Raw genomic sequence first — 19514 nt, forward strand, 5'->3', positions numbered from 1 at the left:
GGCTGGTCTCGAACTCACAGAGATCCGCCTGCCTCTGCCTCCCGAGTGCTGGGATTAAAGACATGCGCCACCATTGCCCGGCTTTCCATTTCTTTCTTTTCCCTTCCCTTCCCTTCCTTTTCCTTCCTTCCTTTCTTCTTTTTTTTCTTCCTTTGGTTTTTGGAGATAGGGTTTCTCTGTGTAGCTCTGGCTGTCCTGGAACTTGCTCTGTAAGCCAGGCTGGCCTCAGACTCAGAGATCCACCTACATCCATCTGCCTCCTGCGTTCTGAGATTAAAGGCATGCTCCACCACCACCTGGCACTAACCTGCTTTTTTTTTTTTCTGTGTGGTATTTCATGTAAATGGAATCATGAAATAAGTGCTTTCCTGTTTTGTTTCTTTCATGTAACATATTCTCAAGGTGCATTTTTGTTAGAGTATGCCACAGGACTTTATTCATTTTTTATAGCTGGATTTTTAATATATAAGCATTGTATATTTTCTTTATCCATTCATCAGTTCATGAACAATGTTATTGTTTCTAACTCTTGGCAGTTATAATAATGTTATAAACATTTGTGGTTGTGGTTTCTCCCCCCCCCCCCCGCTTTTATGCTTATTTCTGATGCCTCTATTCACTTATTTTGGCTGTCTACCCAAGAGTAGAATGCTGGAATCTTATAATTTTTTTTCAGATTCATTTTATTTTATATGTAAAAGTAGTTCACCTACATTTATTTATGTGCACCAAGTATGTGCCTGGTGCTATCCTACAACTGGAGTTACTGACATTTACGAGCTATGGTGTGTGTATATTGAGAACTGAACCCAGGTCCTCCACAAGAGCAACAAATAACCCCACCTTCTGAGCCAACTCTGCAGCCCCAATCTTAGAGTAATTTAACATGTAATTTTTTTCACATGTAACTTTTAGGGACTCTAAGCTTTTTTTAGGAATTGTATCATCTTACACCCCCACCACCAATGTTTGTGACTTCTGACTTCAACCATCCTTATTTTCCCTCCTTTTTAAAATAACCATTCTAGTGGATATTACTTTACCTCATGATATGATTTGGATTCACCTTTCCTTAATGACTAAGTAGTACTGAGCTGTGTGTGTGTGTGTGTGTGTGTGTGTGTGTGTGTGTGTGTGTGTGTAGGGTATGTGTGTTTAGTTTTTTGAGGCAGGATTTCTCTGTATAGCCCTGGCTATCCTGAAATTTAGTCTGCAGGCCAGGCTAGGTTTGAACTCAGCAATCTGCCTGTCTCTGCCTCCCAAATGCTGCTATTAAAGGCTATTTTGATGTATTTTAAAATTTATATTTCACTTTATGAATCATTTATTTCTTTTGCTTAATTTATTATTAGATTTATAATTTTAAAAGATTATAGAAACATTTTATGTATCAAGACAAAGTTTTAATATTCAAGACATGTTAAAACTGTTCTCAGCTTTCTTCTGGATCTTTCTCCCTCTCATGGTTTCTTTGAGCCATCTAGAATTGCCCTGTGCCTTTGTATATGTTAACTGTTTTGTCCAGATGCCTAGCAGGTTGATGTCATGTTTACTGAATAATCGTTTTTGCTTCTTGTGACTTGCGGTGTCCTCCTTACTTAAGTCTGGTCCTCATTGCAGTCTGTTTCTGGGCTTGTCCTTCCATTACTCTGCTTTCTGTCTGTTCTTAGGACGAGCTCTTTAAAGAACATAGCTTTGAATGTTTTAACGTTGGAGAAGACAGTTTCTTCGCTGTTCATTGGGAATTTTTTTCTACAGTTTTCTTCACTGTTTGTAAATGTTTAAAGTTATCTTTCTAGTGTCATTCCCCTGAACCACTGCCTCCACTAAGTGAAAGCAAACAGCAGGATCCTGTGGGTACATTCATGTCTTTACATGATTATAAATAATTTAAGGGTATTTAAAGGACAGTGTTCCCACGGTAGGCGTTGTCTGGGTTTTATTTATTTATTTATTTATTTATTTATTTATTTATTTATTTATTTATTTATTTATTGCCAGTTCTGTTGTTGGAATAGTACAAAGCAAACAGTCCTAAACCCTACCTTGTGCGGCTTTCTAGAGCATTGTTGACCAAACACTAGTTTTAGTGCAGAATTGAGGTTCCATGTGGATTCTGGGACAAACTGGCTAGGATGGCTTGTTGCCTGGCACAGTGTTTTCCTTGCCCCCTACATTCACATGGTCATTTTATGTTGGTCCCATCCTTTCTTTAACTTTGCTCTTGATGATTATAATCTGATCTGTCTAGTTCCAGTTAATGGGAATGCTTTGTTGGTTTGAGTTACTAAGATGCTTCCAAGTCAGAGGGCTTCGCAGATTCTGTCTCAGGGTGTCTTTCCCACTACTGCTTCTCGTTTGGCTTTGTTATTGAAAGCGCTTTTCAAATATGGACAATGCAAACGTAATAAATGGAAGGAGAGGTTCATTTCCCTCACAACTCAATCTTTCTTAAACAATATTATTATTGACTGGGCTTATTGGTTGCCAAAAAAGAAAATCAATTTTATTAGAACTATTTGCTTGGCCATAGATCTTGGTGCTAACCCAGCCCAGGCAGGCTGATGTTATCAACCATCTGAAGAATAACTTACTGTGAGTCTGGAATGAAGTGATTAGAGCGGTGTCGGGTTTATTCTGTTTTCCCGTCATCTTGCTCTTGATTCTCTCATGCATTCCTTTCCTGAACTGCAGTGGCTGTATTCTGTGGTGCTGCTGAGGATGAAACTAAGGTTTATTTCTAAAAAGCTGTATGATTTCATCAGTTAGCTGTATACTAGCAAATACTTGGTTTATGATTTCATCTGTTAGCTGTGTACTAACAAATGCTTGGTTTCTTCTGCTTAGTTTTGACTTTTGGCTCCACTCTGGAAGTTGGGTTATTATCACATTTGGTGTTAGGATAATGATATAAATGTTTATGTGTGTGCACACATGTGTGTGTAGACACATTCCTACTTTTGTGTGTACATACATTCCTCCTTGTGTGTGTGCTCGAGTGTGTGTAGATCCATTCCTACTTGTGTATGTATGCGTGTGTGTAGACACATTCCTACGCGTGTGTGTAGACCTGTTCCTACTTGTGTGTGCAAGCACATGTGTGTGTGAGTGAATGAGTGTGTGTGTGTGTGTGTGTGTGTGTGTGTATGTCCTACGTCCTTCTTGAGTCATCTTCTGGCTCTTGAAACTGCCCTAAAAACTGGTGACCTTGATACTTCTACTGCTGTACTAAAGCACTCTGATCAAAAGCGGCTTTAGAGGGAAAGGTTTCATCACAGAGATGGAACTCAAGCAGGGACTAGAGCAGAAACTATGAAGGAATGCTGCTCAGCTGGCTTTTTTTTTTTAAACAATCAGGGACCACCTCCCCAGAGATGGCCCCACCCACAGTCTGCAGGGCTGTCCATATCCTTCATTAGTCAAGACATGACCACAGGCCAGTATGATGGAGGCAATAAGTTTTAGCACATGTTCTTTGTAAACAACATGTTATTGGGCCTGAATTTTCGTCTTTAATCCCAGTGTTCACTTCATTTGTATTTAGTGTGGTCGTTGCTTTGGTTGTAGTAAGCTCGCTGCTTTGCTGTTTCTCTTTGTTCTACCTGCTTTTTGTTTCTCTTTTTTTTTTTTTATTTTGTTTTTCGAGACAGCGTTTCTCTGTGGTTTTGGAGCCTGTCCTGGAACTAGCTCTTGTAGACCAGGCTGGTCTCAAACTCACAGAGATCCACCTGCCTCTGCCTCCCAAGTGCTGGGATTAAAGGCGTGCGCCACCACCGCCCGGCAATTGTTTCTCTTTCTTTATTGACTTGTCTGCTGCTAAACAAGTATTTTTGAATTGTTGAATTTTACTTTCTCTTTTGGGTATTTATTTCCTAGACCTTATATAAACTACTCTTTTAGTAATAGAAATTGCAAAATAAACTCTCAGCTTATTTTCATGTACCTTAGAGTAATATATCCTTGTTATGTCTTGAGAAATATAAGAATTCTAGAATTGTTTAATTCTGTTCTTTTCTTTGCCTGTGTTGCTATGGTTACAGTATGTCCCTATCTTCATTTTTTTTTTACTTCAAAAGATACTTTTTTGTATCAAATAGCCTTTTTCCATAGCATTTTATCTGATACCCTTTTCATTACTTCTTAAACTAACTCCCTGATGCCTCTGATATCTTCCCTTTATCTTGAAAAACTGACTGAAAAGTTTTCTATTGATTTGGCTTCTAGTGTTGAATTGTCTCACCCTTTATTTCTGTGAGGGTGTCTTTTTCACTTATAGTTTAGAAGTATAATTGTTATTGATATTGATTGATATGTTGGCTGAGGACTTTGCGTCTTTGTTTTATGTTTTGTCTGTCTTTCTGTCCTTTGCTGCTGTCCTTGTATTGTCTTATAACCCACATATTTTCTATAGAGGAATTAGCTGCAATTCCTATAAATAAAATGGACAAATTGCTTGGGAAAAAACTCATCAGAGTAACAGAACTTTAAAAATGTTACTATCCTTAGATGTATTTAACATATTGGAATTATAAGATTGACTTTAATTGTTCAGAGTCATAAACTTGCTCTGATTTCATTTAGAATTTTCCATATATTTCATGTTCCCTGTTTTTTGTTTGTTTGTTTGGTTGGTTGTTTTGTTGTTGTTGTTTTTTTTAACTTTACACTGCTTCTAAAAGGTGGTCATAGACAGGGGAGGATTTGTTATTTTTCATTTCTTTATTGTTGTTAGTTCATGAGCTTTGTTTTTGTTTTGGGGCTTTTGGGGTGGATGGTTGTAACTGAATCTTCCTCTATGGCCCATACTAGACTGGAACTCACTATGTAGCCCAGTGATCCTCCTGCCTGAGCCTTCTGAGGATGTGAGTCACCACTACCATTGTCTCTATATTTTGGGGGCACCACCTCCAATCTCTAAAAGAGCAGAAAATGTTGGGCTTTTTGCATTTTTAAATTTATTTGTTTTATTTATGTGTTCAAGAGTTTGCCTGCATATATATGTGTGTACCACATGCAGTGGCCCCAGAGGTCAGAAGTAGCCATCAGATGCACTGGAACTGACGTATAAGTGATTGTAAGCCACCATGCGGGTGCTGGGAATTGAACTCAGGTCCTCTGCAAGAGTAATAACCACTGAGCCATCTCCCCAACTCCAGGCAGAAAGACTACTTAAGATTTTTGTAGATAACCTGTTTTCTTGCACCCGCTTTGGCTTCAGAATACGAACCATGTAGAACAGCTACTTTGTGTTTGCATCACGTGTCCCTCTGGCACTAAGCTCCATCTGAGCCCTTGTGCAGGGCCTCTAATGGTGCCAGAGAAGCAGCAGCAGGGCTTAGTTGATGTCTCTCTATAGCCCTCTGCTGTTTTAGCTTACTTCCTTTTGCTTCCATGATTCCCACATGTCTTTATAACTACAGTCCTGTCAACTTTTTAAAAGCATTGCTACAGAGGAGAGATTGCCTAGTGGATAAAACACTTGACACAGAAGCTGAGTGTCCAGTGCACATGGCGGCCTGCTTGTAATTACAGCACTTGGGAGAGCAGAGACGTGTAGATGGGTGTTTCCTGTCCCAACTGCCTGGTCCCAAATAACTGACTCAGGCTGATTCTGAATTATAAATGCTCAGCTGATAGCTCAGTCTTTTTACTAACTAGCTCTTACATTTAAATTAACCCATTTCTACTCTTCTATGTATTGTCATGTGGCTCATCTGGCATGACTTGCTTCCTGGGCGGCTGGCTGACTGGCATCTCCCTCACTCTCCCCTTCTTCCCTGCAGCATTTTCAGTTTGGCTTTCCTGCCTAGCCTTATTCTGCCTTGCTATAGGCCATTCAGCTTCTTTGTTAACCAGGATAATAACCAGAGAGTAATACATATTCACAGCATACAGAAGGATTATTCCACAGCAGAAAAGGCACATCTCTAGAGTGAGATGATTAGGTTAGTAGAGTCATCAAGCTTTGGGTTGGGCAGAGGTCCTGCTTGGGGTGTGCTCAGGAAACACATCTGACATCCAACTCTGGCCTCCAGATACACCACCTCCACATGGCATCTCCCCACCCCCCAAAAAACACAATGCTGTAATGAGAAAATTACCTCAGTTCATCTTCTTACACTACTTAGAACCAGAAAATAGCCATGCAGATGTTTTACTTCTTCTCATTTGATGTTTTGTACTGATCGTTTTCTGTGCCACTCGGTGTTTACAGGGGCGTGGCTGGTGAGCAGCTAGAGGAGAGATCAGTGGAGTTGAACTTGAGTTTCAGAATTATAATAGCAGTGTTTGAGATGTGACATTCTTACTGCAGTATGTAAATTACCAGATTTAATCAATTTTAAGATGAGGCTTGTTTTTTTTTTTTTTTTATATTTTAACATCCTGAGATTGAGAAGCCCCTTACACTCTCTGTTAACTAAGTAAGTTATGACGGACTGTGTTTAGGAAGAAGTGGTCTTCAGGTACCAGTATGGTCAGTTCAGTTAAGTACATCCACTGCTGTGCTGGTTTTGTTACTTAAGATATTTCCGAGTGGTGGGAGAGATGGCTCAGCAGGTAAGAGCTCTTGCTGCTCTTAGAGGCCACAAGTTCTGTTCCCAGTGCTTACATTAGGTGATTCACAACGACCTCTAACTCCAATGTCAGGGGGCCTAAATCCTCTGGCCTCTGCAGGCACCTGCACTTTTATGCACGTATCCCAAAGAGACAGACACGTAATTTAAAATAATTTTTAAAAATAAATCTTCAAATCTTTTTTTAAAGAAAAATGACTATAATTGCATATTGAAGCAAAAGTATATGTAGGGAAACAAAAGTAGGAGTAAAATTGAAATTAGTTGAACAAATATTCATCCTAAGAATAGCCATTCTTTTATATTTATGTATGTATATGTAAGAGAACAGGTACACATAGGTTTTCAGAGAAAAAGGTACATTGTGTGCTAATTAAAACTTAAAAATAATACTTTCCTCCCCAGGTTGCTTTTGGTCATAGTGTTTATCATTGCAATAGAGAGAAAAGTGTAGGGCAGAAATTCTGGGTCAGCACACTCCAGAAAGCAATGGCTGCACCTCGCTCAGGCTGGATGCTCAATGTGGCAGTGCTGCAGGTCTCCCCGTGGTAAGGCCTTGGAGGCACTAAGAGGTCGTGGAGAACAGCTGAGGGTCAGAGTCCCTGCAGAGAGGCCAAGAAGCCTTAGCTGCTGTGGCTAGCCCAGCATATTGGAGATTCCAGCACTGGGTGATGACCACCAAGGATAGTGGCAGGTGTGGAGTGAGGTCAGCTTGAGCGTCAAGACAAGCTGTGTGTACAGTAGTGGCAGAGCCAGAGAAGTATGATGATCCAAGCCCTCTGTGACTAAAAGATCATGAGTTCCAAATGTTGGATGCTGAGTTATTTACACTGCTAGAGTTTAGTTGTGCTTTGATTTGCTTGTTTGATTTTTTTTTTGCATTTTTATTTATTTATTTATTTATTTGTTTTTTTTTTTAAGACAAGGTTTCTCTGTAGCTTTGGGGCCTGTCTTGGAACTAGTTCTTGTAGACCAGGCTGGCCTCGAACTCACGAAGATCTGCCTGCCTCTGCTTCCCGAGTGCTGGGTTTAAAGGTGTGCGCCACCACCGCCCAGCTTGCTTTGATTTGATTGTGACTGTGCCCTGGTTCTTCCTTCTTGGAATAAGAAGTATGTAACTTATTATAGGAGCCTAGATGAGAGACTTTGGATTTTTAAAGAAACATTGAATATTTTATTAAGTTATTTATTATCATGTGTGTGTGTGTGTGTGTGTGTGTGTGTGTGTGTGTGTGTGTGTGTGTGTACTGCATGCATGCCTAATGCCTGCATAGGTCAGAAGAGGGTGTCAGATACTGTGGATACAGATGGCTGTGAGCCTCCATGTGGTGCTGGGAATTGAACTTGGGTCCTGTAAAAGAGCAGCCAGTCTCTTAACTAGTGAGCCATCTCTCCAGTACTCCCCTTCTTTTATCAATTTATTTGTCGTTTGAGATGTTGAATATTTTAAAGAGACTGGACTTGGGGTTTTTTTTGTTTGTTTTTTGGTTTTTCGAGACAGGGTTTCAGGGTTTCTCTGTGGTTTTGGAGCCTGTCCTGGAACTAGCTCTTGTAGACCAGGCTGGCCTCAAACTCACAGAGATCCGCCTGCCTCTGCCTCCCGAGTGCTGGGATTAAAGGCGTGCGCCACCACCACCCAGCCGAGACTGGACTTTCAACATGTTTAAAGTTTTCAAGGCTGGGTTTAAGTTATGCTATGTTTCATATTGTGATAATAGCATGAGATATTGGGGATAAACAAGAAAGGAAAAACCTAATAGTGATATGTTAGGTTGACAGGAATTCAGTTGTGTTGTTATTGTTTTGGTTTTGGTTTGTTTTTATTGTTGCTTTTTGTTTGGTTGGTTGGATTTTTTTTTTTTTCTGATTGTTTGTTGGCTTTTTGAGAAAGGTCTCTCTCCCGGAACTCACTTTATAGGGCTGGCTCACAGATATTCCCTGCTCCCAAGGACTGGAGCTGATTACTATGTGTGCCACCACACTCAGCTGCAGGCCGTTTTCTTGATTGATGATTGATGTGGAATCACTTCTGTGAGTGCCACCCTGGACAGGTTGTCCTGGGTTATGTAGAAAAAGCCAGCAGGGTGTGTGTGCCATGAAGAACAAGCACTAAGAACTAACCACTGTTCCCTTGTTGTTCCTGCCTGTGTTCTTGCTTGAGTTCCTGCTCTGACTCCCTCAGCGTTGGACTGCAAAGTTGCTTCTGGCCAAGGGTGTTTGTCACTCCCCAATAGAAAACAAACTTGGACAATGTGTTTTCATATGTCCCTTCTTTCTTACTTTATTAAAAATGTTAAATTATATGTATATATTAAATTTATTTTAAATTGTGTGTACATGCATGTGGGTGTATGTACGGGGGGAGGGCGGTGCCCATGGAGGTCAGAGGTCTCAGATCACCCTGTGATCTATCTGTCCAGTGTCCATGCTGGGAACCAAACTTGGGTCCGCTACAAGAACACTGTGTCCTCTTAATTGCTGAGTCATTTCTCCAGCCCATAAATTATGTATTTAGAGAAATTATTTTGTGTGTGCTTGTGTGTTTGTGTGCACATGTCACAGCATCACATGTCAAGGCCAGAGGACTACTCTTGAAAACTCATCTCTCCTTCTTCCTTTATTGTGGGTCCTGGGGATGAAATTCATGTCATTGTGCTTGGTGGCAAGCAGCTCTACCCATCATTTGCCAGTCTCCTTCTTTCTTTTATGAAAGGTGTATTTTAGGGCCTGTGACACGCACATGCACACGCACGCACACACACACACAATGCACATAATAATAATTTTTAAAGATAAACTTTAAATATTTTTTTGCAGTTCGCATAACATTATATTCTACAAGCTACTTCATTTCATTTCCCCAAGTGCTTTCTCTTTTATTTGTACATTAGTTATGCAGACTTAGCCTTTGTTCATGTAACATAGTTTATTCAAAGCCCTCTCTCCTATGTATGGCATGTATGTTGTTTCTGATATTTGGCAGTTACCAACCTAATGCATATGTATTTCTCTATCGTTGGAATTATACCTTCAGAGTAAGAGTTCTGCAAGTAGAATTAGTGGGTCCAAAAGGAAGTGTATATGTAGCTTTGATAGATGTTGTAGGGTTTACCAGTTTGCCTTTCCCAGCAGTACATGAACACGCCTGTTCCCCTTCCCCAACAGTACGTGAACACGCCTGTTCCCCCTCCCCAACAGTACGTGAACATTCCTGTTCCCCTTCCCCAGCAGTACATGAACACGCCTGTTTCCCTACATACAACTTTTTGAATACATCATGCCAATGTAATTCCAAATTGTTGCCAATAGATTGTTTTGCTGTATTTTAAATTTTTGACCCTTGACAGAGAAATGGCCTCAGTAATATTTGAGTTTGCATGTTTCTGTAAGTGAAGTGTTACATTTTGTCATGTTTGAGACAGTTTGTGTCCATTTTTCAGTAAATTGCTCAAACATTTCTCATCAAGTTTATCTGTTTGATGCTTCCATTTTGATGCATTCTCTCTATATTAGGAATATTAACCTTTGTGGTATATGAAGCAGACATTTTCCCCTCATTTTTATTTATGGTTTATTTGTTATGTATGATTTTTAAAAAATTGTTAGGTAGTCAATTTATCAGACTTTTTTATTGTCCTGGATCTTCTTTTTACATGCCAATACAGTTCCCCCTCCCTCTTCTCCTTCTACTCCCCGTACCTTCCCCCCCACTGCATATCCCATCTGCTCCTCAGAGGTTAAGGCCTCCCCTGGGGTCAGCTAAGTCTGTCCCATCACCTCGTTGAGGCAGGTATTGTTCTAGATTTTAAGTCATAGTTTTCAAAAGCTCTCTTGCTGGGCTTGGTGGCTTATGCCTTTAATTCCAGCACTCAGGAGACAGCAACAGGCAGATCTCTGTGAGGTTGAGACTAATCTTGTCTACATAGCAAGTTCCAGGGCAGTTAGAGCTTCAAAATGAGACCATCTCAAAAAAAGAAAGAAAAAAAAAAAGACAAATAAACAACCTTTTTTCTTATAGAAAGCTTAAGGAAAATCCCATGTTCTCCTTTAGTGCTTGTATGAATTCATGGTCTACATTTAGATCTTGAGATGTATAGTTTGAGAGACAGATTTAATTTCCTCTTTCCCCAATGTCTTCTTAGTGTGACCAGCACTATTTCTCGAAAGTCTGTCCCTCATGGATCCTGAGCTGCCCTGCTCATTTCCTGTATTCCCGTGTGCATTTTTATCTAATTCTAGACTGTGTGAACCTCTACTGGCCTCATATTTATGTATATTATTTTGCTTGAAAGGCCTTATAGCAGATACGACTATCTGGAACAGTTATTTCTCCTTAGTTTTTCTTTTAAGTGTTTTCCTGGATGTTCTTGCATTTTTCAGATAATGAATGTTAGTATCTTTGTTTGACTCCATGAAACAGCTTGTGTTGTTTACACTGGGTTGCATTGAATTTGTAAATTAGAACTGACATCCTCTTATGTTGAGTTCCTTTATGCAATCAAAAAATCCTCTTCCATTTGATGGTGTTTTACATATTTCAGGGATCTTTAGAATTTGCCTCATATAAGTTTTTCCCAAGTCTTGTTAAATTTGTTCTGAGTATTTTTGTTGCTCTTTATGTTTTACAAAAAGGGAATTTTAGATCTTTGATGTTTATACTTTCTAATTTTATTCCATTTTGTGATGTTAAGCGTTAGAAATAAAGTTCAGGGTGTCAAAGAAATAGAGCAACATTGCCACTGACATGTCTGGACGAGGCCAACTGCACTCTTGACCAAGACGGTGTGCTTGGAGGAGAGAGCATACAGACAGGAAATGCATTTGGCTTTATTCTCGCTCCAGTGGTGACCATGTCTTTTCCCCATTGGCTGATGTTTGATCTTATAGTCGTAATTCAGTTGGCTAGTCTGAAAAGAATTGATGTGCAGGAAGTTAAGGAAGAGAAGGATAACTGCTCCAAGGAGAGAGTGAAACCTGGAATATGGCAGAGCACCTTTGTGTAAACAAAGTTTTTACTGGGTAGGAGGATTAAAACATTTGCATAAAAGTTGGCAGGGGGCATCAAAAGATTTGAATTCCTTGTCCTAAACTCATGTTTTATGGTAGTTGATAGAAAAGACTCATATTTGATTTTTTTTTTTCAAGATAGTGTTTCTCTGTAGTCCTTGGCTGTCCTGGAACTCACTTTGTAGAACAGGCTGGCCTTAAACTTACAGAGATCCGCCTGCCTCTGTATCGCGAGAGCTGGGATTAAAGGTGTGTGCCATCGCCACCTGGCCTTGATATTTGTTACATTAAGTCATTGTTAATATTTAAGATCATTCACATGTAAGTAAAGGTGTTACACCACTATTCTAAATTTTCCTCCTTTCTCCCTCATCTTTCCCCTAGTTAAGGAGTCAATAGAAAAGTACGATTAAACCACCAGTACGATTTTCTGTTATCCATTAAGAGTATTGCAAGTTAATGACAGCCACGTGTGAAAACTGATGCTCAGTGCCAAACCCTGTATGTTTGTCATTGGATTTTTCCTGGTGGTGGAAGCAGCTTTACCTGAAAATTATTTCTTAATGATTTCTCTTAATATTTCTTGTGTGTTATGAAGAGACCAGTCAGTTCTCACATGAATTTTACTTTCTTTCTAGATTGCCAAGACGTTTTAGATGTTGAGAAAGGAATGCATACTAGTATTTGAGCAAGCACCCGTCCATGGGAAAAGTAAAACTGCGCCAAAATGAGTGTCTATGTAGTCTGCACAAGCACATAGGTGTGCACAGTGAAGGGGGGCGAGCAGGCGACCTTTATTAAATCCAAGAGCTACACTTCTAAAGCTAGAGCTCTTGGATTTTCCGTTACAGGCATCATTTCGTGTACTACCGTTCCTTTCTACAGTCTCTTGGTCATTCCATTCCATCTTTGAAGGTTTTCGTGAGGCACCGATTGATTATATCATGGCTTATCCTTTTTATTAAGATGTACCTTCCAGATATACTTGAAGTTGTTAACAAGCAAAGCACAGAGAATAATGCTTTAATTTTGCAATGATTTTAATATTAAAATAATGCCCAGCTTGCTGGCTCATAGTCTTAATCCCAGCACTCAGGAGGCAGAGGCAGGTAGATCTCTGTGAGTTCTAGGCCAGTCTGGTCTACCTCTGAGTAGTTTCAGAACAGCCAGGGCTATAAAGTAAAACCCTGTCTTTCTTTAATAGTAAATAAATCCATTAGGAGCTAGAGAGATGTCTCAGCAGTTAAGAGCATTGTTGATCTTGCAGAGGACAGGTTTAGTTCCCAGCACCCACATAGTGGCTCACAACTGTCTGTAACTCTGGTTCTGGGGAACCCAACACTCTATTCTGACCCTCACAGGTACCAGATATGCACATAGTGCCCATACATACAAGCATACACATAAAATAAGTTTTTTTAAAAAATCACTTTCACTTAATCTGATTAATTTCTTTCTGTGTATTCCTGAGAGCCAATCAAAAATAAGTATTCCAAGAATCAAAGAAGTAAATGAGTTTTTAAGATTCTATAAAAACTGGTCAACCTAAGTACCAAATACCAAAAACTTTATACCAGAATATTAACATTCTTATATGATACTCTTTACATATAATTTTTCATAAAATTATACCAGACAATATATTTATAACCATTGATTGTTGTTATCATCATGCCTTAGAATTTCTATTGGTCAGCCTTGTTACCTGTCCCGTTGGGCCAAGCAATTAGAAATAAATATATTTGCACATTTTTATTGTTTTTAAGCTTGGATATTGCTGTCTCGGCAGTATCTTGTTTGTCTTCTTTTCATGCAGTAACTAGCTGCATAGGAAAACTGCATTTAGCTAATGGTTGGCTCTTTTCCTCAGATGATGGAGTGAGTGTGTATGTGTGTATTGTGTGCATGTGTGCTGCTCTTTTGATGCTCTTATGAAATGTTTTTTCTGTCTTACTATTTATTTATGCAAATCATTGCTTTGGTGAGTTACTTTCTAGTGAAGCCCTAAAGTAGCTCAGAGCACTAACATGACAAGTTCTTGGGTTTCTCTGCCCAAAGAACCTGTTTAGAAACTGAAAGAAAAGACGAATTTACAATGAAGAAAATGAAATAAAAAGTAAATGAGGTAATCAGAGTCAGAGAAATTGGTATTGGCAGGTTGTTCCTAGATGAGCAATCTTTCAAAATACTTCTTGTACATTGCTGCTATTCCTTTATTTATTATTAAAATAACATGATCCATGAGGAGCTTGGGGTGACTCTCAGCCTAGCTAATTCTAATTAATCCAGTCAGAGAGCAGTAGGGTAAGTGGAGCAGTCTATCGGATTGAAATTCATAACTTAATTGAGGTCAAAGTCCCGGTCTGGGAGAACAAAAGTCTTTTGCTGGGACCAGGCAGATCAATAGCAATAAATATCTGGCTTGGATACAAGTAGCTCATAGTGACAGATTATCTGACACTGGCCAAGAGGTCTTGGTTCTGTTAAGGGCAAAGTCTTGAGCATGCCATGGTTCTTGTTGTTGTTCAGTCCATACCCATGACACTTGGAAAGAAGTAATTCTCTCAAGAACCCTGGGAAGCCTTATGGAAGCAGTTTGCATGAACTTCCATATAGCTTGTTACTATCAAGTGGACAATTTCTACAGATACAGTTTTTAAATGACAGAGTATTTCTATCACATTGTTGATAAGACCAAAGGATTTACAATGTTGATTAATCTTGTTTTCAATGCATATTCTCTATACAAAGTAATGGATTTCATTGACAGTTTTCTACCTATATACCAGATTTACTCTCATCCCAATTACCTTTGCTCGTTACCCACTTCTCATTCCATTTCTCTTTCCAAATAATAAAAGTCAGTTACTTTTTAAAAAGATGTGTGTACACATATATGTGTGTGTGCGCGTGTGTGCGTGTTCTCACAAAGGCAAGAGAGTACCAGATCCCTTGAGCTAGAGTTACAGGCAGTTGTGAGTCTCCCTATATGGGTATGGGGAACCAAACTTGGGTCCTCTGGAAGAGCAGGAAGGGCTTTTAACCACCAAGCCACATCTCTAGCCCTTTGAGCGTTGACTTTCCCACTAATAATTCAAAACAATGCATAGAATTGTTTGCAAGCAAGAACACAGTAAAGCATGCTTTCTTTGTTATATATAGTTGTGAAAGTTTAAAGGCTAGTGGGAGTTTGCATGGAGGTGCTGATAGTAACTCTTTTATATGTGATAATGGTATTATGGTTATATAGGAATATATTTTTGGTTTTAGGTCTGTACTGATATATTTACAAACAAGAGGTAATCATATCTATAATTTCCATATTAAGCAAGAAAATAAACATGGAAAATATTAAATCTGAATAATGAGTCTCTATTTTCCTCTCTAAATAAATATTTTCATAACAAAAAGTAACAACTCAAGGGCTGGAGAGATGGCTCAGCAGTTAAGAATACTGACTGCTCTTCCAGTGAACCTGGGGTCAATTCCCAGCATCCCTATGGTGACTAACAACTAACTGTAACTCCAGATCCAGAGGATCTGACACTCTTCTGGCTTCCATGGGCACTGTACAGACATGGTGCAGAGATAGGCATGCAGGCAGAACACCAGTGTATATAAAATAAAACTAAATAAAACAAACTTTTTAAAGGTAACAGCTCAGGGTTCATGTACAATAAAATCTCAAGACTGATATATTGTGTGGAAAGGTCTCCCTCTGTCTCATTCTATTTGATTTTCAGTTCCTAAATTATCAAAGACATGATGTTCTTTAACCGGAGTCATCACTTGTTGCTGGGCCCTAGCATCTTCCCCTCCCTCCAGGGAGATTTTAGGGCCCAGCAGCAATCACTATTACAATTATTTAATTAGTGTAGCATTTTGATATCCCACTCATCAATTAATATTGTAGCCATGCAGATTCAACTACTGTCTGGGAAAATAAACTCCTAAAGGTGTGGAGAGCTTCACATTCAAATGTGTTTTCTAAAGTCATGGGCTCTGTAACTTTTCAGTTAGTTCATCAAAGTAAAGAAACAGCTTCATCAGAAAGGTATCTTAAAGAAGAACGAAAAATCAGGGCAGTGTGGTATCAGGTTTTCAGCATATTCTGCTTAAACAGTTTCTGCCCTTTATTTCCACTGAGACCTCCATGTTTTCTAAGTTTCCATGTACACCAAAATAATTAATGAAGCAACTCTTCTTATGCCAGATTGGGAGAACAGTGGTAGAATTGTAAAGTGGTTTGTAAAAGCCAAATATGGGCTGAGTGTAAATACCTTAAATTTGAGAAATTAGTAGAAAAAGCTTTAATCAGAGGGGTTAAGAGGGAACTGAGCTCGCTGGGAAATTTATAGACATGTCATATAATCTTACAGATACAACTCTGGGGCAGTGTTACGTTGTGCTTGGCACATGGAGCTTCTGCAGTCAGGCTTCCTGTCCAAGGCTTCACTCTTAGGTCTCCTATAGGGTGTTGCTGCAAAATCCTTTTTAAAGTCTGGGCTGGGATTTTTCACTGTCTTGTGATAGTCTCTATTCCCTAGATTCTGGGTTCCTTGGGAGCTGATATATTTCCTGTTCTTAATGCCTAGTATATTAGTGAACATATCACTTAGTATGCTCAATGTAGACAAAGAATAAAATTTTAGAGTATAAATAATAGTACATCAAAGAATTTATGTGTTTTAGAAATTTAAGGAAGGGAAAATAATTTTTTCTTTCTTTCTTTTTGTTGTTGTTATTGCTATTGTTTTTGTTTTTTCTGAGACAGGGTTCGTGTTGGCTGTGTGGAACTTGCTCTGTAGACCAGGCTGGCCTCCAACTCAGAGATCACCTGCTTTGGCCTCCCAAGTGCTGGGGTTAAAGGCAGGCATCCCATCACCCAGCCTTATTCTTATTTGTATATCCATGTACAGGGATGTGATGTGTGGTGGTGTGTGCACACATGCCTGTGTGTGGAGGCCTGCATCATCATTGGGTATGTTTGTTCCCTTGATTGCTCTCTCTCCACATGTTCATGTATTGAGACAGCATCTCTCAGTGAGCTGAGCTTATCGGTTCGGTTAGGCTGGCCAACCAGTGAGCTTCAGGCTCCCTCCTGCTCACCTGGAGGCACTTATCCACTGAGCCATCTCTCCAGTCCAGGAGGGGAGGACTTTGTACTAGAAATTCTTTACCTTTTGCTGTTGCAATAGTTCATGACTTCCTTCATCTTTCATCAATATGCTTCTTAGCTTTATGGAGACTGATTTAAATGTAGTTGATCCAAACAAATATGGTATAACTCATGTAAGAGCCAATCTTTAACAGCAAATGCAAAAGACTTTGTTTTAAAGATAAATTAGACCTTCTCTCTCTTTTTCTAAGTCTGTCTGTGTGCTTGTGTTTGTGTCCACGTTTGTGTGTGTGAGTGAAGGTGGGTACCAAGGTGTGCATGAGGTCCTGGGGCAGCCTAGAGCATCAATTCTCTCCTTCCTCTTTGAGATGGGGTCTTTTGTCAGCTCATAAACAGGCTAGGGGGCCAATGAGCTTCCAGGTTTCTCTGTCCTGCCTCCCAGCTTGCTGTAGGAGTACTGGGATTTCAAATGCATGATTCTATGTTAGCTTTATGTGGGATCTGGGGACCCAAACTCAAGACCCCATACTTCCAAGTGTTTTACACCTACTAAGCCAACTCCTCAGTGCCTAGTGTACTTTTTTTTGTTTTGTTTTTTTTGTTTTGTTTTTTTTGTTTTGTTTTTTTTGGATACAAGGTCTCACTGTGTAGTTTTAGCTGGCCTGGAGCTCACAGAAGTCCACCTGTCTCTCCCTCCTCAACACCAAGAATAAAGGCCTGCACTGCCATGCCCTGCCATTCAGACCTACTTTTCAGTGAATAGAAAGTGCAGGAATGGATGGAGCGAGGACTAGGAGTTGTCATGACTGTGCTTATGTAAGCAAGGCCTTTGATTTTGTGGGGCCTCCATCTGTACTTCTGCTGCAGACCCACCCACACATGTTGGGGAGACCTACCCACCACCACCTCGGTGGTTGCAGAATGCTTTGTAAATCCTCAGAGGCCTCAAACGTCCCTTCTGCACCTAGAATTTTACCTGTTTTCAGATTTAGCTTCTAAAAAGATTTAGTTTTTAAAAAGGGTTTCCTATAAGGGACTCTTTAAGAGTATGAAGGAAGAGCCAGGTACACGCCTTTAATCTCAGTGCTCAGGAGGCAGAGGCAGGTGGATCTTAGTAAGTTTGAGGGCAACTTGGGTCTACAAATTGAGTTCCAGGACAGCTACACAGGACTATACAGAGAAACCCTGTCTCAGGAAAAAAAAAAGTTATGAAGGTAGAGACTGGGCCTCATCCTCACAGTGCACCAAGATTTAGAATTACTTCAGTCCCAGAGTTTTGGAAGTATTTTGTAAGTATTTCCAGACTGGCTAATGGAACAAATGTATCCACTTCAGTATACAGAGAGACCTGTACACTTGAAAAGTATAGACAAAATTGTATTAACAAATATCAATCCCAGGAAGTTAGAAAATTGCAGAGAAAGGCAGTTAAGCTGGTATTTAAAGATAGAATTTTTTAAACCAGTTTCTAGTCTGTAAAATGGGTCTACCATATTTTAGCTCATTTTGTCCTTGCAGGCATCTCACAGTTGAGAGTGTGGGTCAGAGGGGTCTTGTGAGTGACTGAGACACAAAGCTAGTGGTAAAGAAACCAGAGTCCACCATGTATTTCGACTGCAGATTCCATGCTTCCCCTCGCCTATACTAAGTGCTGTGAGCACTGCAGTCATCAGTGTTTCTCCGAGGATGGAGGAATGAGCTCTGTGTGTCCTTGGTTTTTTCTCTCTCATAATGCAATTCCTGCAGACTTTAACAAAGGAGTAGTTTCTTGTAAGCCCTTGACCAAGCAGGGAGGAGGAGGCACCCAGTCAGCCTGGGGGCCAGTGGGTAACTGACAGACACCCAGATCATCCTCATGTCCACTATGAAAATCTTAATTTGCATATCACACACACCAGGTTTCCCCCTTTACAAGTCATTTTTGTCTTTTTTATGTTTAATAGTCACTTCTGCTAAGTTTGTGTCTGAGAATGAACAACTGGCTCACAGAGCACTGTGACTCAGGTTCAGATTACTTTGAGTTTAGAGAACAGCCAGTGTCATCTTATTTTTTTCATCTAACCAAATTATAGGACACCGTCAAAGTCTTATGACCTTATATAGTAAATTGCACCTTAATAGTCGCTTGGCTACATTCTCTCTTGCTGTTGCTAAAAACATGAAGTTGTTGGCATCTTATACTCTGCTAAGCTTGGGAAAAAAAGAATTGGGTTTTATCCCCCCCCCCCCAAGTAATCAGTCCTCTTGACGCAGAGATTTCAAAGCACCTTAGCTACCTAAATCCTTAGCCTGTTTGTATTCCAGAAAAGACACGGATAAATTTGAAGACTCTGTAATAGGATCTTTAAAAATTACTAGTTTGCTTATGGAATTTTTGAGGCATAGCTTATGATCATATGGGTGATGTATTTTGTTTGAGAGATCTATTGTCATCTACATTTTTTTGGTAATTAATTGCCAGTTAATTTCACAAAAGTACAGATTTTTGGTTCTCTTGAAAACCTGATATTATGGAATCCTGGCACATGCTCAGATGACACCAATCAGCTGGAGCTGATCCCTGCTGCCCTCTGTGGACAGGCTCTAGTTGACCACAGTGCAGCCTCTCACTCTCTGACCAAGGTGACCTCACTCCCATGTTTTCTGTTTCGTAACCTGGTGTTTAAAAAGAACGGGCTTACAGTTCAAATACTTGGTTTCAGTTTCTATTCTGCCACTCGAATAAATTATAATAGAGGGCCCTGAAGACAGAGAGAAATGTGCAGATCATCTGGACCCTGAAGACAGAGAGAAATGTGCAGATCATCTGGATC

At 39.8% G+C, this 19514-nt stretch overlaps 1 protein-coding gene across 1 annotated transcript in view; it reads left to right on the forward strand.

Annotated features, from left to right (window-relative positions):
- The window catches only part of Acbd6 (acyl-CoA binding domain containing 6), a 151075-nt gene that overhangs the window by 75795 nt on the left and 55766 nt on the right, over positions 1-19514 (forward strand). The gene's annotated exons all lie outside the window — the stretch shown is intronic.

This window comes from Microtus ochrogaster (genome assembly GCF_000317375.1).
Source record: "Microtus ochrogaster isolate Prairie Vole_2 chromosome 6 unlocalized genomic scaffold, MicOch1.0 chr6_random_2, whole genome shotgun sequence".
Lineage (NCBI taxonomy): Eukaryota > Metazoa > Chordata > Mammalia > Rodentia > Cricetidae > Microtus > Microtus ochrogaster.